This window comes from Scyliorhinus canicula, chromosome 11, assembly GCF_902713615.1.
Source record: "Scyliorhinus canicula chromosome 11, sScyCan1.1, whole genome shotgun sequence".
In the NCBI taxonomy this organism is placed as follows: domain Eukaryota; kingdom Metazoa; phylum Chordata; class Chondrichthyes; order Carcharhiniformes; family Scyliorhinidae; genus Scyliorhinus; species Scyliorhinus canicula.
The window spans coordinates 148,552,562-148,578,215 of record NC_052156.1 but is presented as its reverse complement, the minus strand read 5'-3'; the positions used below and the strand labels follow the sequence as shown (position 1 = coordinate 148,578,215).

General features: G+C 46.9%; 1 long non-coding RNA gene and 2 other non-coding genes across 3 annotated transcripts; 1 reads left to right on the top strand and 2 right to left on the bottom strand.

The window, feature by feature from the left end:
- Positions 1 to 7,124: 7,124 nt before the first annotated feature.
- On the bottom strand, positions 7,125 to 25,102 carry LOC119973692. Its single transcript, XR_005462375.1, has 3 exons — positions 25,042 to 25,102; positions 13,093 to 13,331; positions 7,125 to 7,710 (listed from the first exon to the last, which is right to left on the bottom strand). It is a non-coding gene; the product is annotated as an uncharacterized LOC119973692 (long non-coding RNA).
- trnap-agg lies at positions 21,345 to 21,434 on the bottom strand. The gene is given in 2 exon segments: positions 21,345 to 21,380; positions 21,399 to 21,434. It is a non-coding gene; the product is annotated as a tRNA-Pro (tRNA).
- trnap-agg lies at positions 23,557 to 23,646 on the top strand. Its single transcript is given in 2 exon segments — positions 23,557 to 23,592; positions 23,611 to 23,646. It is a non-coding gene; the product is annotated as a tRNA-Pro (tRNA).
- Positions 25,103 to 25,654: the final 552 nt, after the last annotated feature.

The window sequence follows — 25,654 nt, the reverse complement described above, 5'->3', positions numbered from 1 at the left end:
CAGAGGGTCAGTGCAGACTCAAACGGTCTGCACTGTAGGAATTCTATCATTTGTAGATTGAGAAGGATGGTTTCTAAATTGCACTTGCTGTTTCGTAGCTGTCGACTAAAGATATCTGACTGACTTCAGATAGTCCCACAAACAGCAGGTTTAATTTGTCATTTTTTAACTCCTTCCCAGAATGTTCCAAGAGGAAGTTGGATTCCGGGACTGATCCAACATCTGATGCCATTATAATCTCAGTTTTAAAAAGTGAGGATTACATTACAGGATACTTGTCAGTCAATAGTTTTAAATGGTCTTCGAACAATTTTTTTTTTTTTTTCTTTTTTTTAATAAATTTAGATTAGCCAATTATTTTTTCCAATTAAGGGGCAATTTAGCGTGGCCAATCCACCTACTCTGCACACATTTTTTGGTTGTGGGGGCGAAACCCACGCAGACACGGGGAGAATGTGCAAACTCCACACGGACAGTGACCCAGAGCCGGGATCGAACCTGGGACCTCAGCGCCGTGAGGCGGTTGTGCTAACCACTAGGCCACCGTGCTGCCCGTCTTCGAACAATTTTAGATTGCTTTCTAAATATTAGGTTTCTCCACAATGATGCTGAGGTCCCAGGTTCGATCCTAGCTCTGGGTCACTGTCCGTGCGGAGTTTGCACATTCTCCCAGTGTTTGGGTGGGTTTCGCCACCACAACCCAAAGATGTGCAGCGTAGGTGGATTGGCCATGCTAAATTGCCCCTTAATTGGAAAAAATGAATCGGGCATTTAAAATTTTTTTTCAAAAGTTTCTCCACGGATCCTGCTAATGTTCGAGGCTGGAGAATAAATACCACGGTTTAGATTGTGTTCTTCAACATATCACAGGCACGCTGCAGTGCCAATGTCCTGACGTGAGCTTAAAGCAGAAAGGCAGTTCTTCAATTGGACTATCACCTCAAGGATTGTATGAAAGCAATATTTAGCTGTAATTCTTGTCATAACTCGGCTAAACTTGCCATCCCTCTGCACTGTATTACTTCAGTTCTGTGCTAAGATGTAATTTGTCAAACTGCAGTTGTGACATACTTTGTGGTGTTTACCTTCTGTTCGATTAAACACTTAATCTTGGTTTACCAACTTCTAGCTATAATATGTTTGCGGCTTTTAAACCAGGATTACCAGATTTTAAAATTATTTTGACAAAGCAAGAGTTCCTGAAATAGGGTTTAATTAACTTCAGTACATCCCGATCACTCTTCATCCCCTGTACTAGCTGGCATATACCTGATCACTCAATCACTCTCTTTCCCCTTCCTCCCCCCCCCCCCCCCCGCAAAATCGTTCAACCCTCTGATCTCTGTGCTCTAAATTTTGGTCGCTTGTTAATCCTCTATTGCTGACTCTGACATCTGCTCCATCCTTGTGGCTTTCCATCCCCTACCCCTCTGCCATTTACAACCTACCACCGACAAACTTTTGGTCATTCGCTTAATCATGTCTGGGCACTGCCTTGTGATGTTTTACTATGATGATGATTCTGTATAAAAAGCTGTTGTTGATTTTCAGTTCAAATGTAATCTATTGATTTAAGTTGATTCACCTGAGGAAGGAGCAGTGCTCCGAAAGCTAGTGTTTGAAACAAACATGTTGGACTTTAACCTGGTGTTGTAAGACTTCTTACTGTGCTCACCCCAGTCTCCACATATTGATTTAAAGGGAGGGAGGGAAAGTTAAAATTTATGCGGCAACTTGAACTCTTGACTGTCCCAAGCACTATACTTACAGTGGTATCATTGAAGTGTAATTACTGCTGCAATATCGAAAATATCACTGCCTGTTATGGACCGGGAGGTCTCAAACTACATTTTTTTAAATGACCAAAACAGTCAGCCAAGTTAAATATTGGCCAGGCCAATGGAAAGCACAATACTTTTTGAAGTAATTGCCGTGGGATCTGAAAGATGTTACCTCTGATGGAACACTTCCCTCTTGAGTGTTACTTTTGTTGTGGGTTCTGGATTCTGCACTCTGAGCCCTCCTTACATTTTGTCTTTCCCTTAATAGTGGAGCCTTCTGACTAACCTTAACTGAGATTATAAAATAAACTATGTGAAGGTATGTTTTTTTTGCACACCAGAATAGCTGGTGAGGTCCAAAATATTTTCACAAACTAGTAATTGTTCTTTGAAACATAATGCTGAAAATGTGAAGTTAAAACAAAAAAATACTGGAAAAGCTCAGCAGATTGAGAGAAACAATGAACATTAAGGTCATAAAAACAGAAAATGCTGGATGTGGCAGCATCTGTGGGGAGAGCAGAATGGGTCTGAGAGTGGGTAGTGCAGTGGTTAGCACTGCTGCCTCGGCGCCGTGGATTCTGGTTTGATACCAGCCCCGGGACACTGTCCCTGTGAAGTTTGCACATTTCCCCCAGTGTCTGTATGGGTCTCTCCCCCACAACCCAAAGAATTGCAGGTTAAGTGGATTGGCCATGCTAAATTGCACCTTAATTGGAAAAAAATGAATTGGGAAGAGAGAAAAAAATGGTCAGATAGGTTAGAGCTAACAAAAGATTGTCAAAAAGTGTCAAGGACACAAGACGGACAAGGGTTAGAGGTGGCATTATGGACTGAAGTGCTAATAGTGATCTAAAGGCAAGAGCAGAATGTTAAAAGGAGGGCAAAGATCAGTGTTTGTGAAAGCAAAACTGAAAAACAAGGGGCAACTCACCTGGGATGGGCGGGGGTTATTAGTATAAACCAAGGGGGGGGAAAAGGTCAAGATTGAGGGGAAAGTTGAGAGTCCAAAGTTGCTGAACTCAATGCAAGTCCAGAAGGCTGCAACATGCCTAATATGCAGATGAGGTGGTGTTCCAGTTTGTGTTGGGCTTCACTGGAGCATTGCAGCAGGCAAAGGCAAACGTGTGGGCATGTGAGTGAGATGCAGAGTTGAAATGGAAGCGGCAGGAAGGTCAAGCGTCCTTTCAGACGCAGCGAAGATGTTCCACCATGTCAGTCGATTTAGTAGAAGAGACGACATTGGGAGCAGCGAATACAGTTTGTCAAATTGAAGGCATGCAAGTGAAATGCTGCTTAACCTGAAATGAGTGATTGGACTCTTGGATACTGAGGAGGTAAAAAGAGTCTGGTATTGCACCTGTGCATGTGAAGGGTTATGGACAATGGAGGAGTGGCCCCTGCCGACGAGGGGGGGGGGAACGGGGAAGCAGTGGGGAACAATGTGTTTGGTGGTGGCATCACACTGGAATTAGCGGAAGTGGCAGAGGATGATCCTTTGAATGGGGAAGCCGGTGGGGTGAAAAGTAAGGACAAGAGGGGCCCTGTCATTCTGGGAAGAAGGGTAAATGGTAAGAGCAGACGTTTGGGAGATAGGTTGGTTATCGTTGAGAGTCCTGTCAACCACAGTGGTGGGGGTGGCAGACAAATCAGAAGCTCTGGTTTTGAAGATGGCATCGTAGGAAGAGAGGTGACGAAGGGGGAGAAACTGAGAGAATGGGATGGAGTCTTTGCAGGAGGCAGGATTTAAACCCGATGGATTTGGGGCAGCACGATGGTAGAGTGGTTAGCACTGCTGACTCCACGGCACCGAGGAGGTCCCAGGTTCGATACCGGCCCCGGATCACTGACTGTGTGGAGTTTGAACGTTCTCCCCGTGTTTGCGTAGGTTCCACCTGCACAACCCAAAGATGTGCAGGGTAGGTAGGTGGATTGGCCATGCTAAATTGCCCCATAATTGGAAAAAATGAATTGGGTTCTTTAAATGCATTTTTAAAAAAGCACTGCTGCCTCACAGCTCCAGGGACCTGGGTTCAATTCTGGCCTTGGGTAACTGTGGAGTTTGCACATTCTCCCCGTGTCTGTGGGTTTCCTCCGGGTGCTTCGGTTTCCTCCCACAATCTAAAGATGTGCAGGTTAGGTGGCAGTGTGTGCTTAAGTAGGGTGCTCTTTCCAAGGGCTGGTACAGACTTACTGGACCGAATGGCCCCCTTCTGCACTCTAAGTTCTGTGATCTATGATTTGAAAAGACCATTGAGGTAGCTGTGGGAGTCAGTGGGGTTTGTAATGAATATCGGTGGTCACCCTATTGCCAGAAATGAAGACCGGGAGGTCAAGGAAGGGAAGGGAAATGTTGCAGATGAATCATGTGAAGGTGAGAAGGGGTGGAAATTGAAAGCAAAACCACAAATGTTTCCACGTCCAGACGAGAGCATGAAGTGGCACCGATACAGTCTTCGATGTAATGGAGAAAGATCTTTGGAGGCTGATGGGGTCAGTGATAGTCATGGAAACAACATTGAAGACTGATGGGTTTCATCGCTCATGGTGGAAGTTGGAAATTTAGCAGGTTACACCGAAGCAGGGAAAAGGGAAGGGAGGGAGGAAAAGCAAAAGGGACGGGCTGTGATAGGATGGAAGGCAGGAATGAATAAATGACAAAATGAATGGTGGCGCAGGATAAAAGGGGTAAAAAATAGAATCATTATCAGTGCCTACTGTCTGCAAAATGGGAGCCGTGGTTATGATTTGAAGTTTTATTTTGGGCGGCACGGTGGCACAGTGGTTAGCATTGCTGCCTACGGCGCTGAGGACCCGGGTTCAAATCCCGGCCCTGGGTCACTGTCTGTGAGGAGTTTGCATATTCTCCCCGTGTCTGAGTGGGTTTCACCCCCACAACCCAAAGATGTGCAGGTTAGGTGGATTGGCCACGTTAAATTGCCGCTTAATTGGAAAAATGAATTGGATATTCTAAATTTTAACAAAAAAAAAAAAAAAAATTAAAAAATGATTTGAAGTTTTTGGCATCAATGTTGAGACCACAAGGCTGTAAAATAGCTCATTTAAATAGGAGCGCTGTTTCTCAAGCTTGCAGTGTAGGACGCCGAGCTGCAATCATTCTCATGCGGTCGCAAACCGATGTCTCCACTTCCTCATTCAATAATTCCGATGGTGATGAAAAGCTTGTGGTCCTGATGAGCATTCTTCCTTAACTGACACCATCAAAAAGAACAAATACTAGTTAGTCATTTCGTGAACAGGCAGTGTCCTGTTTATCGAGATGACAACTGTAGTTTCACTTTAGAAATAATCCCTCAGACAGGAAGCACTTTGCAACGTACTGAGAGACACCATAGGGTGCTCCAAAAACTTATTTTTGATTTCTCCGTAACATTGGTTGTATCAGCACTAAGTATGTGACTGTGAATACTGTCCCTGCAGCGACTGTGAATACTGTCCCTGCAGCGACTGTGAATACTGTCCCTGCAGCGACTGTGAATACTGTCCCTGCAGTGACTGTGAATACTGTCCCTGCGGCGACTGTGAATGCTGTCCCTGCAGTGACTGTGAATACTGTCCCTGCGGCGACTGTGAATACTGTCCCTGCAGCGACTGTGAATGCTGTCCCTGCGGCGACTGTGAATACTGTCCCTGCGGCGACTGTGAATACTGTCCCTGCGGCGACTGTGAATACTGTCCCTGCGGCGACTGTGAATACTGTCCCTGCGGCGACTGTGAATACTGTCCCTGCGGCGACTGTGAATACTGTCCCTGCGGCGACTGTGAATACTGTCCCTGCAGCGACTGTGAATACTGTCCCTGCGGCGACTGTGAATACTGTCCCTGCGGCGACTGTGAATGCTGTCCCTGCGGCGACTGTGAATACTGTCCCTGCAGCGACTGTGAATACTGTCCCTGCAGCGACTGTGAATACTGTCCCTGCGGCGACTGTGAATGCTGTCCCTGCGGCGACTGTGAATACTGTCCCTGCGGCGACTGTGAATGCTGTCCCTGCGGCGACTGTGAATACTGTCCCTGCGGCGACTGTGAATACTGTCCCTGCAGAGACTGTGAATGCTGTCCCTGCGACGACTGTGAATACTGTCCCTGCGGCGACTGTGAATGCTGTCCCTGCAGCGACTGTGAATACTGTCCCTGCGGCGACTGTGAATACTGTCCCTGCAGAGACTGTGAATGCTGTCCCTGCGGCGACTGTGAATACTGCCCCTGCAGGAACTGTGAATACTGTCCCTGCAGCGACTGTGAATGCTGTCCCTGCGGCGACTGTGAATACTGTCCCTGCGGCGACTGTGAATGCTGTCCCTGCGGCGACTGTGAATGCTGTCCCTGCGACGACTGTGAATACTGTCCCTGCGGCGACTGTGAATACTGTCCCTGCGGCGACTGTGAATACTGTCCCTGCAGTGACTGTGAATACTGTCCCTGCAGCGACTGAATACTGTCCCTGCAGCGACTGTGAATACTGTCCCTGCGGCGACTGTGAATACTGTCCCTGCAGCGATTGTGAATACTGTCCCTGCGGCGACTGTGAATACTGTCCCTGCGGCGACTGTGAATACTGTCCCTGCGGCGACTGTGAATGCTGTCCCTGCAGGAACTGTGAATACTGTCCCTGCGGCGACTGTGAATACTGTCCCTGCAGTGACTGTGAATGTAAATGAGGATGAGACTTTTTAAAGTTTATTGCTGAACCAGGAGTGGATGTAGATCTTTTTTTAAAAGTAATTTAGAGAACCCGATTCATTTTTTCCAATTAAGGGGAAGTTTAGCGTGGGCTAATCCACCTACCCTGCACATCTTTGGGTTGTGGGGGCAAAACCCACGCAGACATGGGGAAAATGTGCAAATTCCCCACAGACAATTATCCAGGGTCGGGATCGAACCTGGGACCTCGGCGCCACGAGGCAGCAGTGCTAACCACTGTGTTATCGTGCTGCCACTGGAGTGGATGTAGATAAGCGAGGATGGAGTAATAGTTAAATGGAAATTGTTATAAATTCAGCGTGCGTATTGGATGAACTGAAGTTTAGAGAATTACTCTTGTCTGATCATTTCCTTGTGTACCTGTAGCTTTCTGTAGGTTTTATCCTCTGCGGACTTATGACTTGGAGGGTTAAAGATTTTTCTTATCTTCAACTGTCTTCAGGTGAAATGTGAGAATTAGATCTTCCTCTCCAAACAGAAAACGTAATTTTAAAAAAACACCTTTCAGTGAAATAAAGTTAAAAAAACGCCTTTTTAAGGATTCGTCCATAATCTCATGTTTAAAACTTACAAAATTCCTAAACAAGACTCTTGCTGCTAAACCAATAAGCATATTCTGCCAGATGTTTAACCTCTCTCTGTCTCTGTAAACTGCCACGTCTCTGCACCCTCAGTCTGGACACAGTGAGAGAGGCTCGGGTTACTCAGACACCTACTGGCAGCAACCATCACCTCAGGGATGTAATAAGGGGAGGTCCTTGCTTGTGAGACCTTAACCTTGCATTTCTATAACACTTTATCACATCCCCTGGAACATCCCAAAGTGCTGTCTATCCATCACATTGCAGCTTAAACTGCTGAGAAAAGGGAAGGCACCTCCCTGATTAACTGCTTTCACATTCTGTTCACAATAAATTTAGTTTCTGCACAGTTACCACCAAACTCTCCCAGGAAGGGCACAGCATAACTTAGGTACAAAGTAAAGCTCTCTTTACATTGCCCGTCAAATGCTCCCAGGACAGGTGCAGCATGGGCTAAATATGGTGGAAAGCTCCCTGACATTCACCATCTAACAAATCCAGGGCAGGTACAGCACAGGTTAAACACAAAGCTCCCTTGACACGGTGTGTCACAGTATAGTTCCAGGCTTTGAGCATTGGGCGAGTGATATTTCTGAAGTTTCTCTTGCCACTCTGATGCTGTCCTGTAATACACAAGAAACACTTAAATGTATTAACTGTCTGGGAAATAATGCAAACAACCTAATGTTTGTACAACTTTAAAATATCTTCTGCAACTATGTGTTGATGCCTCACTTCTCATTATGTTACCAGTGTTGTATATGGCTCAGTTGGTAGTAATCCCACCTCTCGGGTTTCAGCCCCCATTCAAGAGACAAGCGCACCCAATCTGGACTGACATCGCAGTTTAATACTGAGGGAATGCTGCACTGTTGGATACACTGTCTTTTGGATGAGTGTTAAGAAGATGGGGGAAAAAAAACCTTGGAATTGAACAAGGAGATATTGGACTTTGTAAAGACCCGAGTTGTTATTTTCAAAAAGGGCACAAACCCCGAAAATGTACCATAAGCCACTAACAGGAATGGCTGTAGGGTCTTTCTCTAAATAATAATGGAACCCCTCCCTCTATATATAGAGAAATACAGCACAGAACAGGCCCTTCGGCCCACGATGTTGTGCCGAACTTTTGTCCTAGGTTAATCATAGAATTTTGGACACTAAGGGCAGTTTATCATGGCCAATCCACCCAACCTGCACATCTTTGGACTGTGGGAGGAAACCGGAGTACCCAGAGGAAACCCACGCACGCACGGGGAGGATGTGCAGACTCCACACAGACAGTGACCCAAGTCGAAATCGAACTTGGGACCCTGGAGCTGTGAAGCAATTGTGCTATCCACAATGCTACCGTGCTCTAGTTCCAGACAAGGTAATTCCTAAAGAATCCAAAGACTGATTACCATCTCTGGCAAAGACAAAGGAGCATAATATGCGATCTCATCCAATGACCCTGGGTATAATTGCCTAGACCAACAAATGGGCCCGTGTTTGAATGCACAAAAGACGGGATTAGATGCTAACCGAGAGAGCTGCCCAGTGTCTGTCGGTCTGTGTGTGCTGTGAGAAAAGCAGCTGGAGGTTTGCCACACAAGATAATACAGTAACCAAGGTAGGGGCCCTGCAAAATAGCCAGCTTTTGCAGAAACATTTAAAACTCACTCGCTGGCTGTGAAAGTCGATCAACCAGCTGAAGGATCGCAGCGGGAAAAATAACCCAGGTCTCTCCACCGAACTACAGAGTACCTGAACTGATGAATCAACTATTGGAATTGTGGTTGCGTGGCCGCTTAAGGGGCAACCATTTGCAGGCATATGACCTGTTCAGTGCCTAGCATGTGGGAGCACACGAACCCCAAGCAATGGGGAAAAAACGCGGGACCCTCAGAGCAGCGGCTTGGGCAATGTGGACCCGGGTGTCAACGAGTAAAGACCTATGATATACCTCTGTGTCTTATTACGATCCCAGACCAAACACCAACAGTGGCTAGGATACTGGACAAAAACCCAAATATTTTATTTTAATTTCTTTTTAATTTAGAGTACCCAATTCAATATTTCCAATTAAGGGTCAATTTAGCGTGTCCAATCCACCTAACCTGCACATCTGTGTTGTGTTGTGTTGTGGGGGCAAAACCCACGCAAACACGGGGAGAATGTGCAAACTCCACACAGACAGTAACTCAGAGCCTGGATCGAACCTGGGATTGTGGCGCCATGAGACTGCAGTGCTAACCACTGTGCCACCATGCTGCCCTTTTTTATTTTAATTTTGTAAGAATATGAGGAAAGGATACTTCACCAGGAGTGATTGCACAAAGAAATAGGGATATGGTATATTAAAACAAACTTTATTACTAACACAGTGTTAAAATCTTTAACATCAGACAAGAAAGTAGCTCACAATTACCCCTTAAACAATACTACTCCATCCCCTTAATTACTATCTTTATTCCCACTTAAACAACAAGGAAAAAACATAGCCACTCTCAATCCATCTTAAATACCAATGGCACAGAGGAATACTTGCTTTACAGAATTATTCATTGAGACATAAACCTCTTGACACTGCTTTACAGAAAAAAGGTAACTCCTGTCAGAACTTCTGGCTGTATGTCTTCAAAAGCCGTTTCATTTGGATTATTCCAGCTCCACCTTGTCCTCAGACAAGTCTGCGCTGCTTTAAATACTGTTAACCTCTTTTAACAATCTGCAGTGAGAGGCTAACTGTCTTCTTTGTGCTCACAGCTTCATTCAACTCAGAACTGAACTACAGAGAGCAAAACCTGACCTGTGCACAAAGTCACCCAGAACAGAACGGAACTGAAAATGCTTTCTCAAAAAGCCTGATGCCTTAGCTCCACCCAGCAATGACATCATCTTACTAAATTAATCAACATCCCAGGGAATCCCCATAATAAAAAACAAATTACATTAGCCCAAACTTTTTATGGTGGTTAATTGGCTCGTAAAAGCTTTGTTGTCAGTCAACCCAAGATTCTTTTAAAACACGACTTCAGCAGTCAAACACACTCTAACCCAGGCCTTTAACCGTTATTTAACCAAACGCTTATAATGCAATATATCTGAAATTCCTACATTCATCACAGCCTGTATATTGTCGTTTCCAATAAATCTCTTTGTTATATAAGACTCCTCAGTGATACCTTGCACTATTACAGGAATCAACCTGCATTGGTTGCAATGTGTTATCTACTCCTCGCAATACTAGGACTGTTGTGTCTAACATTTTATTTATATTTACCCACTATTGGACTCAATTCTTTTTTTTAATTTAGTGTATCCAATTAATTTTTTTCCAATTAAGGGCCACTTTAGTGTGGCCAATATACCTACCCTGCACATCTTTGGGTTGTGGGGGTGAAACCCACGCAAACACGGGGAATGTGCAAATTCCACACAGACAGTGACCCAGAGCCGGGATCGAACCTGGGACCTCAGCGCCGTGAGGCAACAGGGCTAACCCACTGCGCCACCGTGCTGCCCTATTGGACTCAATTCTTACACCTAGTCTGTGAATGTAGATGCAGATGTTTCACTATTTCTCCTTACCTTTTAATCTTTTTATTGTCACAAGTAGGCTTACATAAGTAGTTAATATACTGAATACATTTAAAGCAAGAATGTCTGGTTAAATTGGTTGCTTTCAAAACATAACTATGGGTCTGGACAAGTTTGAAGCCTACTTGTGACAATAAGTGATTATTATTATTATCCATGGGAAAGGGAACCTTGTTTGAGTAGAGAGGGGTTGAATAAAGACGCAGGGCCTGTCATCCCTTATCACCCATATCTTTAACAATGTTGGGGGTATCCCAGCTGGACGGTGACAAATCGCTTTTAAACTTTTGTTTTGTCTGTCTCTTTGATAGTGAAGGCACTTTTCAAAATATGTGTTGTATTAACTTGCACATTAATAGGAAGACAAGCATATAATGTGGACTGGCAGCCTCTATCCTTCATAATTACTCACTTACTATTCCACAATTCCAATGTCAGTGTAGGAGCCCTTCCTGCATATTTCCATTGTTCCCATTTCTTTTAATTTATTATTTTGGTCCGTGAATCCATAATCAGAATGTGCCTTTAAGCAGAAGCCTCCATTTAAACAGCCTGCTTGCCAGGACACTGTGTTCCCAGGTTTTGTTTTTGGAAGATAGAAGCCAGATCTTTTTTTATTTTATAAATTTAGATTACCCAATTCATTTTTCCAATTAAGGGGCAATTTAGCGTGGTCAATCCACCTCACCAACACATCTTTGGGTTGTGGGGGTGAGACCCATGCAGACACGGGGAGAATGTGCAAACTCCACACGGACAGTGACCCAGGGTTGGGATTCGAACCCGGATCCTCAGCGCCGTAGGCAGCAATGCTAACCACTGTGCCACCGTGCTGCCTTTCGAAGCCAGATCCTTTGGCACCAAGTGGATCTGAGGAACCAGCTTTGGAGGGACTCGGTTCAATTGGTTAACTGACAACTGGTGGGTTGGCCAGGGACAGTGTTCGCCCTGACAATGGTTAATGATTGGTTCTTGTGTGATGTTTTATCAGAGAACTTATCAGAAGTGTTTAGGACTTGGAAGTGAAAGGAACACACACACCCTCTCTCTCTCCGCCCCCTCTCTCTTGCTTGCTGAAATTGTTCTGAAAGCAGTGAGTGCCTGCCACATCCTTTGCTGCAAATCTGAAATGATACTGAGTGCACAGCGAAAGTAGACAACCTTGCCAAAGAAAACCATCTCAAGCCTAGAAGGAAGAAGTACCAAAACGAAAACCTGAACTTCAGAAAGACATTAACTGGAAGTCATCCCAGTGCATCAAAGATCCCTATCCTTTTATTTTATTATTTTTTTCCCTTTCCACCCCCTTTCCCCTCAGTGTTGTTTGTCTGTGTGTGTGTGTGTCTATGTGTGTGTATCTATGTGTGTGTATGTGTCTATGTGTGTGTGTGTGTGTGTGTTTATGTGTGTGTGTGTTTACGTGTGTGTGTGTGTCTATGTGTGTGTGTGTCTACGTGTGTGTGTGTCTATGTGTGTGTATGTGTGTGTGTGTGTGTTTGTCTATGTGTGTGTGTGTGTCTATGTGTGTGTGTGTGTGTGTGTGTCTATGTGTGTGTGTGTGTATGTGTGTGTGTGTGTGTGTTTTTCTATGTGTGTGTGTGTGTGTGTGTCTATGTGTGTGTGTGTGTGTGGAGAGAGTGGGGCGGGTTAGGAAGGAGGTAGGTTGGGAAAGGTGAAGTAGATAATCGGTTACAATTTTCTGTCCGTGTAATTATAATAATGTGCATAATAGACAGTAACTTATGTTTTAAAGTTACTAACCTGGTAACTGTAGTTTATTGGGCTCAACCAAGGACCTTGAATATTTTAAATAAAATCTACTTTCACTTGTGTTGCGACTCTGGGTCAAGTGGGGCTAGAATTGACCGTGCACTAGCCCAGGGTGTTGTGACACTAGGATCAATAGGAAACTCCTAAAAGGATGAATGCCATGTAAAAAAATGTTATGGTTGAGGGAACTAAGATTTTGAAGCTTTATTGTTTTGGAGCAGATGGTTTATGGTAAAGTAAAATAATGTATATAATATATCACAAATGCTGGTATAGGGCAGCACGGTGGCGCAGTGGTTAGCACAGCAGCCTCATGGCGCCGAGGTCCCAGGTTCGATCCTGGCTCTGGGTCGCTGTCCGTGTGGAGTTTGCACATTCTCTCCGTGTCTGCGTGAGTCTCACCCCCACAACCCAAAGATATGCAGGGTAGGTGGATTGGCCACGCTAAATTGCCCCTTAATTGGAAAAAGTGAATTGGGTACTCTAAATTTAAAAAAGAAATGCTGGTATAAATTCTGATCTTGTTTACTCTCATGTCTTAATAAGTAGATTTTAATCATCTTAGTCTGAAGTAATATTCCAGTGGGTGACGTTTTCCTTCAGTCAGGGAGATCAGGAATAAACAGTGGCAACTGGCATTATTTTTGCCGTACCTTCCAATATTGCGAAGATTGAGTGTTCACCACAGACATCTTAGAAACTTTCGACACCAAGTCAAATATCAGTTCACAGAAACACTGGCGGCTTATGGAGATCACCTTTTGCATTCAATGTAAGTAAAACATATCCTGGAGAAAGCCCAATAGCTGAAGTGACTGGGCTTCGAAATGAAGTTCTTGTGGGGAGAATGGAAATGGAAAAGGTTGGAAATTTACACCGATAATGTCAGCATCTGAAAGCAAAGTAAAGAGTTAAAAAATAAAGACTTGCATTTACAGTTTAAGGATCAGTGCCAGGATTCTCTGCTACTCGGCGGGGTGGGGGGTCCCGGCGTGATGGAGTGGCGTGAACCATTCCGGCGTCGGGGCGCCCTTTAGGGGCCAAGCCCTCACCTTGAGGGTCTAGGCCTGCACCGGAGTGGTTGGTGCTCCGCCGGCTGGCATGGATGGCCTTTGGCACCATGCCAGTCAGGGCCAAAGGGACTTCGCCGGCCGGCGTAAATCCGCGCATGCGCCAGAGCGTCAGCGGCTGCTGACGTCATCCTCGCGCATGCGCAGGGGAGTGGGTCACTTCCACCTCCGCCATGGTGAAGACCATGGCGAAGGCGGAAGGAAAAGAGTGCCACCACGGCACAGGCCCGCCCGCCGATCGGTGGGCCCTGATCGCGGGCCAGGCCACCGTGGGTGCTCCTCCCAGAGCCAGATCACCCCGCGCCCCCCCCAGGACCCCGGAGCCCGCTCCCGCCGCCTGCTCCCGCCGGTAAGGTTAGTGGTTTGATCCACGCCGGCGGGAGAGGCTTGACAGCGGCGGGACTTCGGCCCATCGCGGGCCGGAGAATCGCCGGGGGGGGGGGGCCGCCGACCGGCGCGGAGCGATTCCCGCCCTCGCCGAATCTCTGGTGGCGGAGAATTCGGTACACGGCGGGGGCGGGATTGACGCCGGCCCCCGCCAATTCTCCGGCCCAGTGGGGGGTCGGAGAATCCCGCCCAAGAGGTCTACCATTGAAGATGGGGAGGAGGAGAATTATTTTCTATCCGAGGGTCATTAGTCTGTGGAATTTCCTTGCCCAGAAAGCAGTGGCGGCTGGATCATTACATTTACTCAAGGCAGAGGGAGACAGATTTTTGATAGGTGAGGGAGCCAAGGGATATGGGGGGCAGATGACAAAGTGGAGTTGAGACTACAACCAAATCAGCCATGATCGTGATGAATGGCCCACACCTAAGTTCGATGTTCATTTTGCTATGGACTAGGGCTTCAAACTTCAAAGTGTATTATGAAGTTCACCTGACCTACAACCTTTATGTTGAATTTGGCTTGGATGAACACAAAAGCCTTCACTGGAGGTGTGATTCACCAGACTTCCGAGACACTTTAATTAAAACAAGGTTTATTCTAAGAATGTAGTCAACACATATATCTGTATAAACACAGCAAGAATTTTTATCAATTACAAACATAAAGATACCACACAGCTATAGTAATCTATGTACATAACACTTAATGAATTCCCCCTTAGCTGTTCCAATTCAATAAAACAATCCAATTAAACCAAAGCCCCTTTTCAATGCCGTGGCCCAGCACACTGTATTCTCACTTGAATGGGACTAATCTTGTCCCTGAGATTCGGATCTAGTTCCAACCAGCAGATTCAAACTCTTTCCGGAAAACAACTGTATCTTTAAAGTTACCAAGGCAGTTAGCCACAACCAATGTGCTTTTTGTCATAATATACACCAGTATATCATGGTGCAGACACACACTGATGGACACACACAGGGACCAATCAACATGTACAAACACCGCAGCCAATCACCAGTTAGAATACACACACTATAAAGGCAGAGGGCACCATGGTTCCCGCTCATTCTGGGTGCTGCCTCTCAGTGTAACAAGAACTCATCCAGCCCAGCACAGAATCACACCACGTGCTGAGAGAATCAACTGGTTCGGACAAGGCTTAGGTCTCTAGTTTAAGTTAGCATCATTTAGACCCACAGTCATTGTGTGTTAGTTAGTTAGTTAGAAGTTAGTCAATAAAATTGAGTTGAACTTTCATCAGTGTTTGAAGTGTCTGTTCATCTCTCAAGTCTACACTAGCCAACACTTCACTTTTTACTGGAACTGCTTTTTAAAATGAAAACAGAGAGAAACAGGCAAAACACTTCTTTCTCCTTCTGGATCCAAAGCAGTCAAACTGAAACTGAAAGCCCCTCTGACCTCACAGCCACAGCCCAATGTGCTACAAGTCACATGATAAGAGATGAAACCTTTCTTAAAGGGACACTCACATGACAATATTTACATAGCACTTCTCAAGACCAGCAGACACCTCACAGCACCTTGTATCCAATCAAGTACTTTTGAAGTGTCACCACTGTTGTAATGTCGGTAACACAGCGGGCAATTTTGTGCACAGCAAACTTCCCAAACAGCAATGACTAGATAATCTGTTTTTGTGATGTGAATTGAAATATAAATATTGGCCAGGACACCAGGGATAGTGGTCTGCTTCTCTCTTCTATATCCACCAAACTACAAATGAGGCCTCAGTTTGATATCTCATCTACAATACAGCACCTCCAAGAATGCAGCATTCCCCTGGAGTGTCAGCCTTGATTGTTTTGTGTTCAAACCCTGGAGTGGGGCTTAAACCTCCCTTGTGATTCAGCAAGACCAGTGGTATCAACTGAGCTACTGCTGGTTGATTTCTGATAATCGAATACTGAACTTTAGACCTGAGAGTTCCATGTCAGAATCATAGTCAAATTTGCGCTACGCAAGTTCCAGGCAATGACCATCTCCTACAAGAAAGGATCTAACCACTGCCCCTTGACATTTAATGGTATTACCATCACTGAATCCCCCACAATCAACACCCTGGGGGCTACCATTGATCAGAAACTGAACTGGACGTGCCATATTAATACTGTGGCTGCCAGGGCAGGTCAAAGGCTAGGAATCCTACAGCGAGCAACTCACCTCCTAACCCCAAAACCCATCCACCATGTACAAGGCACAAGTCAGGAGTGTAATGGAATACTCTCCACTTGCCTGGATCAGTGCAGCTCCAACAACACTCAAGAGGTTCGACACCATCCAGGACAAAGCAGCCCGCTTGATTGCTCCCCCCTCCACAAATATTCAAACCCTCCACCATCGACAAAGTGCGGCAGCCATGTGTACCATTTACAAGATGCACTGCAGTAACTCACCAAGGTTCCTTAGACAACACCTTCCAAACGCACAACCACTGCCATCTAGAAGGACAAGAACAGCAGATACCTGGGAACCCCACCACCTGGAGGTTCCCCTCCAAGTCATTCAACACCCTGACTTGGAAATATATCGCCATTCCTTCACTGTCGCTCGGGCAACATCCTGGAACTCCCTCCCTAACAGCACAGTGGGTGTACCTGCACCTTAATAACTGCAGCAGTTCAAGAAGGCAACTCACCACCACCCCCTGAAGGGCAACTAGGGATGGGCAATAAATGCTGGCCTAACCAGTGACGCTCTCATCCCGTAAATGAATTTTTAAAAATAAAAATATACATACAATGCAGCATAGAAGGGAGACCATTCAGCCCATCCTTCTCCCCTGCATTTCCAGATTGCCTAGCAAATGTTTCCTTTTTAAGTATTTATCCAATTCCCTTTTGAAAGTTAGTATTGACTCTTCTACTTAGAACATAGAACAGAACAGGCCCTCGATGTTGTGCCGAGCAATGATCACCCTACTTAAACCCACGTAACCCGTATACCCGTAACCCAACAATCCCCCCATTAACCTTACACTACGGGCAATTTAGCATGGCCAATCCACCTAACTTGCACATCTTTGGACTGTGGGAGGAAACCGGAGCACCCGGAGGAACCCCACGCACACACGGGGAGGACGTGCAGACTCCACACAGACAGTGACCCAGCCGGGAATCGAACCTGGGACCCTGGAGCTGTGAAGCATTGATGCTAACCACCATGCTACCGCAAACCATGTTCATGTGTTTTGGTCCTGCCCGAAGCTGGAAAAGTATTGGCGGGAGGTATTTAGCACAATCCCAGGGCTGTTGCATATGAATGTAGACCCGGTCACCAAGAAGCCATTTTCGGGGTGTTGGAGCTGCCCGAGTTGCAGGCAGGTGCGGGGCAGACGTTTTAACCTTCACCTCGTTGATCGCTCGTAGGCGGGTCTTGCTGATGTGGAGCGCGACTCGGCAAAGTGTGGAGGGTGGGGGGGGTGGGCCTGCTGGAGTTTCTGACTCTGGAAAAGGTGAGGTTTGAGCTGAGGGGGGGGGGGGGGGGCGAAGGAGGGGTTCTACAATTTTGGGGTTTGTTTATCATATATTTTGGAGAGTTGGTTGCCAGTGAATGCTGAGGGCGGGGGAGGGACTTGTGTTTGTTTTTTGTTTTGACACATGAGTATGTTTTTAGGTTTTATATTGTTGGGGTTGTTTTATCATAGAATTTACAGTGCAGAAAGAGGCCATTCGGCCCATCGAGTCTGCACCGGCTCTTGGAAAGAGCACCCTACCCAAGGTCAACACCTCCACCTTATCCCCATAACCCAGTAACCCCACCCAACACTAGGGGCAATTTTGGACACTAAGGGCAATTTATCATGGCCAATCCACCTAACCTGCACATCTTTGGACTGTGGGAGGAAACCGGAGCACCCGGAGGAACCCCACGCACACACGGGGAGGACGTGCAGACTCCACACAGACAGTGACCCAGCCGGGAATCGAACCTGGGACCCTGGAGCTGTGAAGCATTGATGCTAACCACCATGCTACCGTGAGGCCCGAATTTGTAACAAAACAGCAAGGGGCAACTGACCAGGTTATTGTACCAGTGGTTCTGGAATGAGGATAAATATAGTCCATGGCCTGCGTGGGTCTCAACCTCACAACCCAAAGATGTGTAGGGTAGGTGGATTGGCCACACTAAATTGCCCCTTAATTGCCAAAATAAAGAATTGGCTACTTTAAAATTGAAATTTTTTTTTAATGGTCCAAGGCACCAGAGAGAACTCCCCTGCTTTGCTACAAGTTGTGCCATGAGATCTGTTACAACCATCTCAATGTCTCATTTGAGAGATGGCACTTCTGACAGTGCAGCACTCCTTCAGTCCTGCACTGAGAATGTCAGGTCAAACTGTGGGCTTGGGGGTGGCATGGTGGGGTAGTGATTAGCACTGCTTGCTCGTGGCACCGAGGACCCGGGTTCGATGCTGGCCCCGGGTCGCCGTCTGTGTGGAGTTTGCACATTCTCCCCGTGCCTGTGTGGGTCTCACTCTCACAATCCAAAGATGTACAGGCTAGGTGGATTCTCCATGCCAAATTGCCCCCTTTAAAAAAATATTTTTATTCACCGTATTTTCATCATTCTCACCACACAAAGAAAGAAAACAATAACAAAGGCAGCACGGTAGCCTTGTGGATAGCACAATTGCTTCACAGCTCCAGGGTCCGAGGTTCGATTCCGGCTTGGGTCACTATCTGTGTGGAGTCTGCACATCCTCCCCGTGTGTGCGTGGCTTTCCTCCGGGTGCTCCGGTTTCCTCCCACAGTCCAAAGATGTGCAGGTTAGGTGGATTGGCCATGATAAATTGCCCTTAGTGTCCAAAATTGCCCCTAGTGTTGGGTGGGGTTACTGGGTTATGGGGATAAGGTGGAGGTGTTGACCTTGGGTAGGGTGCTCTTTCCAAGAGCCGGTGCAGACTCGATGGGCCGAATGGCCTCTTTCTGCACTGTAAATTCTATGATAAAACAACCCCAACAATATAAAACCTAAAAACATACTCATGTGTCAAAACAAAAAACAAACACAAGTCCCTCCCCCGCCCTCAGCATTCACTGGCAACCAACTCTCCAAAATATATGATAAACAAACCCCAAAATTGTAGAACCCCTCCTTCGCCCCCCCCCCCCCCCTCAGCTCAAACCTCACCTTTTCCAGAGTCAGAAACTCCAGCAGGCCCACCCCCCCCCACCCTCCACACTTTGCCGAGTCGCGCTCCACATCAGCAAGACCCGCCTACGAGCGATCAACGAGGTGAAGGTTAAAACGTCTGCCCCGCACCTGCCTGCAACTCGGGCAGCTCCAACACCCCGAAAATGGCTTCTTGGTGACCGGGTCTACATTCATATGCAACAGCCCTGGGATTGTGCTAAATACCTCCCGCCAATACTTTTCCAGCTTCGGGCAGGACCAAAACACATGAACATGGTTTGCGGGGACCCTCCCACATCGCTCATAGACATCCTCCGCCCCCTCGAACAGCTGGCACATCTTTCATTTTGTGAGGTGTGCCCTGTACACGACCTTCAACTGTATCAGCCCCAGCCTCGGGCACGAGGTTGAGGTGTTCACCCTTTGCAGCACCTCACACCAGTCCCACTCTTCTATCGCCCCCCCCCCCCCCCCCCCCCGCCCCATCTCTTCCTCCCATTTCACCTTAACCCTCTCTATGGACCCCCTTATTCTCCTCCAGGATCCTCCCATAAATCGCCAATACTACCCCCTTCTCCATGCCCCCTGCCGACAGCACCACCTCCAACAGCAAGAAGGCCGGCATTATTGGGAAGGTCGGGGAAACCTTCCTTGAAAAATCTTGAACCTGCAGGTAGCTAAACCCTTCCCCTTGCGCCAACCCTATTTCTTTCTCAGCTCCTCCAGCCTCGCAAATCGCCCCCAAGAAACGGATCCTTCATTTCCTTAAACCCCTTTTTGTCCCATCACCAAAACTTTTCATCCATCCACCCCGGCTCAAACCCATGATTCCCCCTAATCAGCATCTCCCCTGACCCGGCCCCCAGCTTAAAGTGCTGTCTAAACTGCCTCCAGACCCCCTCCATTTTAACTCATCGGGAAACCCCCACCTTAACTCACCCCCGTGCCTGCTCAGCATTTGCCGCTCAGTAAATTTGGGAGGCCTAGCCCCTCACCCCCCTCTCCCCCCCCCCCCCCCCCCCCCCCCCACCAATCTCTCTGCAAGACCACCCTCCCAACCCTGGGCACTGCCCCACCCAAAAAAATATGCATGGTGACCAATTTGTCCGCCTCCTTGAAGAAAGATTTTATTTTAAAAATACATTTAGAGTACCCAATTATTTTTTTCCAATTAAGGGGCAATGTTCATAGAATTTACAGTGCAGAAGGAGGCCATTCAGCCCATCAAGTCTGCACCTGCCCTTGGAAAGAGCACCCTACCCAACACCACGCCTCCACCCTATCCCCATAACCCAGTAACCCCACCCAACACTAAGGGCAATTTTGGACACTAGGGGCAATTTAGCATGGCCAATGCACCTAACCTGCACATCTTTGGACTGTGGGAGGAAACCGGAGCACCCGGAGGAAACCCACGCTGACACAGGGAGAACGTGCAGACTCCGCACAGACAGTGACCCAAGCCTGGAATCAAACCTGGGATCCTGGAGCTGTGAAGCAATTGTGCTAACCACTATGCTACCGTGCTGCCTGTGGCCAATCCACCTAACCTGCACATCTTTGGGTTGTGGGGGTGAAACCCACGTAAACACGAGGAGAATGTGCAAACTCCACACGGATAGTGACCCAGGGCCAGGATTTGAACCCGGGTCCTCAGTGCCGTAGGCAGCAATGCCAACCACTGTGCCATGTGCCGCCCCTTGAAAAAAGATTTTGGTATAAAGACCAGCAGGTACTGAAATAGGAACAGAAACCGCGGTAACACATTCATTTTAACTGCCTGCACCCTACCCACCAACGAAAGAGGGAGATTATCCCACCATGCCAAATCGGCCTTCACCCTCCCCACCAAACTAGTAAAATTATACCTTGGAGCCCACTCCAATCCCGCGCCACCTGCACCCCCAAATACCTAAAGTGGGTTGTCGCCAGACGAAATGCTAACTTGCTCCTTAATTGGAATACTTTTTTAAAACTGTGCGCTTGGGTCACTGGGGTGGGACTTGAACCCACAATCAAACTTAGTTTGTGATGCTATCTACAGCTGAATAACTGGCTGACGTTCAATATCACAGCTCACTCATGAAGACTGGCCACATGGGCAAGGTTTTGTAGGGTGAACACATACCCTAGCAAGGGTCAGAAGGTGCAGGAGATGAAGCAGGAAACTAACAAATGGGTTAAAGCTATTGCTCTGACCTCTAAACAGAATAATTTACAAGCCTCTAAGAAATTAAGGATCAATAAGAAATTATAGAAAAATGCTGATTATTTCTTTCTGTCAAAAGTAGGGCTCGTCCGGGATTTGAACCCGGGACCTCTCGCAGCTTAGAGTGATGAACTCCCCTAAGCGAGAATCATGCCCCTAGACCAACGAGCCCTCCTCTAGCTGCAATCGAAGATTTTTAACTTGTCTCTCTCAGAACTGCCACGTCCCTGCTACTTCAGGCTGTATATAGGAGCTGTATCGAGGATGGATCAGATTACACAGACATCCAACAGTAATGCAACACACACACACATGTTCCTTGTCAGCTGGGTAATATCTAACGGAAACATGCAGACCAGGAATGTACAAACATTAATCTGCACTGAGTTGTCTGATCTGAACCAGCTGGTATTTAGGGTAATGAAATTAGCCTCTGTATATATGTGCGAAACAAGCAAGGAGCATCAGCCAAGGTTCCAGCTTCTGATCATTGCTTTGCTACCCCTGCTGGATGAGGTGAGAATAGGGTAAGGCTTTGGTGCAGTGCCCTCAAACAGCTGGTCTGTATACTTCGGGGGCCTCCAATAGAGCTCATGAGTCAGAAAGTTATGGATTCAAGATCTGCTCCAGGATTTTACTCATGCAATTGAGGTTAGCACTGTTGGTGGTGCTGCCTTTTGGAAGGGGCATCTGTATAAAATCCCTTGCTGTTAGTTGAAGAAGAGCAGTAGAGTTCCCACCCTGTGCCCAGATCACCCTTTACCTCAAATAACACCTAAAACTGATTAGCTGGCCCTTGCCTGTAGGAGATGTTGAGGCTTAGTGGCGGTGTTCCTACCTCGGGGCCAAAGACTCGAGGTTCAAGCCCCAATTCAGGAGTGGATGACCACAGGAGATGTGTTTGTAAAGTGGTCAAACAGGTTGACTATCAGGGTGGCACGGTGGCGTAGTGGTTAGCACTGTGGCCTCACGGCGCTGAGGTCCTAGGTTTGATTCTGGGTCACTCTCTGTGTGGAGTTTGCACATTCTCCCTGTGTTTGTGTGGACTTCGCCCCCACAACCCAAAGATGTGCAAGGTAGGTGGATTGGCCACGCTAAATTGCCCCTTAATTGGAAAAAATGAATTGGGTACTCTATATTTTTTTTTAAAAGGTTGATTATCAGCCTATGAATGCTTATAATTGGGTGGTGAGAGTTTCCTGGTCAGACATATTATAAAAGGTAACGATAATCATGGACCAATCCAATTAAAATCTATGGTTGCCAATGCCAGCTTCGGGCATGGTACCTGCAGGTGCTCATTAATGCCAATTGTTGTTTGTGGAACTGTGGAGTCTGTAAGTGGACTGTTTCCTGCAAAACAGGCTGTGTTCCATGAATATTTCATTGGCTAAATAATTGGGATGTCCAGTGGTTTGAAAAAGTGCTTTATTTTCTTTGCTGGTTAAAATGCAATTTATCGCACTTTGCCAACTGTGAAGTTTATTATCAAATCTGTTAATAGGAATCTGTACTGTATAAATACACATAGATAGACAGCTATCTTGTATTGTGTTTGAACAGTAAGAAGTCTCACAACACCAGGTTTAGAATTTAGAACAGTACAGCACAGAACAGGCCCTTCGGCCCTCGATGTTGTGCCGAGCAATGATCACCCTACTCAAACTCACGTATCCATCCTATACTCATAACCCAACAACTCCCCCTTAACCTTACTTTTTAGGACACTACGGGCAATTTAGCATGGCCAATCCACCTAACCCGCACATCTTTGGACTGTGGGAGGAAACCGGAGCACCCGGAGAAAACCCACGCAGACAGTGGGAGGACGTGCAGACTCCACAGAGACAGTGACCCAGCCGGGAATCGAACCTGGGACCCTAGAGCTGCGAAGCATTGATGCTAACCACCATGCTACCGTGCTGCCCCGGAGCATAGTGACTCACCTGAGGAAGGAGCTGCGCTCCGAAAGCTAGTGATTCCAAATAAACCTGTTGGACTTTAACCTGGTGTTGTGAGACTTCTTACTGTGCCCACCCCAGTCCAACGCCGGCATCGCCACGTCAGGTGTTTGAACAATCAGTGAGTGTCATTTTGTCTGAATGGTAGGATGGGAATGATGTGACTGAGTCGTTCTTAATGAGGAGACTATGGTCGCAGACTCTCTGTGCTGCCTCTAGGCGGAGGCTCTGTTTCTGTAACATGAGCATTCCCCCCCTCCAATTGCTGTGTATGGAAATCATAGCGATGTGGCTGTTCTTAGAGAGTGCAGGAAGCAAAACATCTGGAGAAGGGCTCGTTGGTCTAGGGGCATGATTCTCGCTTAGGGAACTATCAACATTGAAATTGCGAGAGGTCCCGGGTTCAAATCCCGGACGAGCCCTGTTTTTCTCTTTCTCTGGATGCAATATAAACCAGGAATCTCACTGTTATCATTTTATTTTACAAAGATAATTTCCTGGATAATTCGACTCTCATCCCTGCAGCCCTCTCAAATACATTTCAACCAACTTTTGTTCCCTCAGGATCTTAGGTTACAGAAAGCCTACCTTGCCCATATGATTTCCATGCACACAGCAATTGGAGGTTTTCTTCAATCACACCCCCACAATCTTTCCCTCTTTCCTCCCAGTCCTTTCTGGAGTCCTGCTGTGCAAGTTTATGACCACTGTGAGAACTTCGCCAAATGACCGTTCTTGTGTGCAGTGACATGGAGCAGCCTATTCAACCTTGGAAGGCATCACAGATAAGGAATACAGGCTTTGTATTCCTTTTTTAAAAATATTTTTTTTCTCCTTTTTCACATTTTCTCCCAAATTTACACCCACCGACAATAAACAATAATCAGTAACAAATATGTCAATCCCCATATCAATAACAATGATCCCACCCTCCCACCAAACCCCAAACATCAGCCTGCATGTTCACACAAACAAATGACAAAAAGGAATCAGGGATCACCCATAGACGCCATTAACACACACAGCCCCCCTCCCCCCAACCCTCCCACCCACCCGCCCCAACTAATGTTCGATGTTATCCAGTTCTTGAAAGTGCATAATGAATAATGCCCATGAATTGTAGAACCCCTCCATCCTTCCCCTCAGTTCAAACTTAACCTTCTCAAGGGTCAAGAATTCCAACAGGTCCCCCCGCCACGCCAGGGCACATGGTGGAGAGGCTGCTCTCCATCCCAACAGGATCCGCCTTCGGGCGATCAATGAGGCGAAGGCTACAATATCTGCCTCTGCCCCCGTTTCCAACCCTGGCTGGTCCGACACCCCGAATATGGCCTCCCGGGGACCCGGGTCCAGTTTCACGTGCACCACCTTGGAAATTACTCTAAAAACCTCCTTCCAGTAATCCTCTAGCTTTGGACCGAAACATATGAACGTGATCAGCCCCCCCCCCCCCCCCCCCCGCGCAACGCTCACACACATCTTCTACTCCTTCAAAGAATCGGCTCATCCTCGCCCTCGTGAGGTGTGCTCTGCATACCACCTTCAACTGTATCAGCCCCAACCTCGCGCACAAGGTGAAGGCATTCACTCTCCGGAGCACCTCACACCAGAACCCCTCCTCCATACTCTCTCCCAACTCTTCCTCCCACTTTGCTTTGATCCCTTCCAGTGGTGCCTTCACTTCTTCCAAAATAGCTCCTTCAACCTCTGACACTACCCCCCTTCTCCAGTCCCCCTGTCATCAGCACCTCCTCCAGCAATGTGGAGGCCGGCTCCACCGGGAAGCTCTGTATCTCCTTTGTGGCAAAATCTCGAACCTGTATGTATTAAACATTTCCCCCTGCTCCAGCCCATACTTCGCTTCCAGCTCCTCCAAACCTGCAAACCGACCCCTAAGAAACAGATCTTTTAGTGCCTTAATCCCCTTCTCCTCTCATTAGGCTTTCTATTCCTGATGTGCACGCGTATAATCTGTTAAATCCAAGAGTGCACGCAAGAGTGTGCTCTGGCTGCCTATGCTTGCTTCAAACTCAGGGGAACTGGCATTGCATTGACCCGAATAACTGTGCCAGTTGAGATCAACTACCTCAGCAAGCTGGTCTCTCAGGGCCCATATGATTCAATATACAATATGGTGAATTTACTCATTGTAACATCACGGGATCTTCCTGCATCCATTATAATCAAATACTTAATGCCGCTACCACATATTGCAAGGACAGGTGGTTTGGGATCTTTGCAATAGTACAACAATGTGAAAGCGGCTGCATTTATTCCAGTCTCACTCTCGGTGTTCATGTGGAAATCCTGGATTTTGGCAGAGTTTGAAGTCAGCCCAGTAACACAATTGCAACAGATCTGCCTGTTCTTGAATTTAATGATCAAAACCCATAGTGCAAGAAACCAGCAATTCTAAGGAAGAGTAGGTGG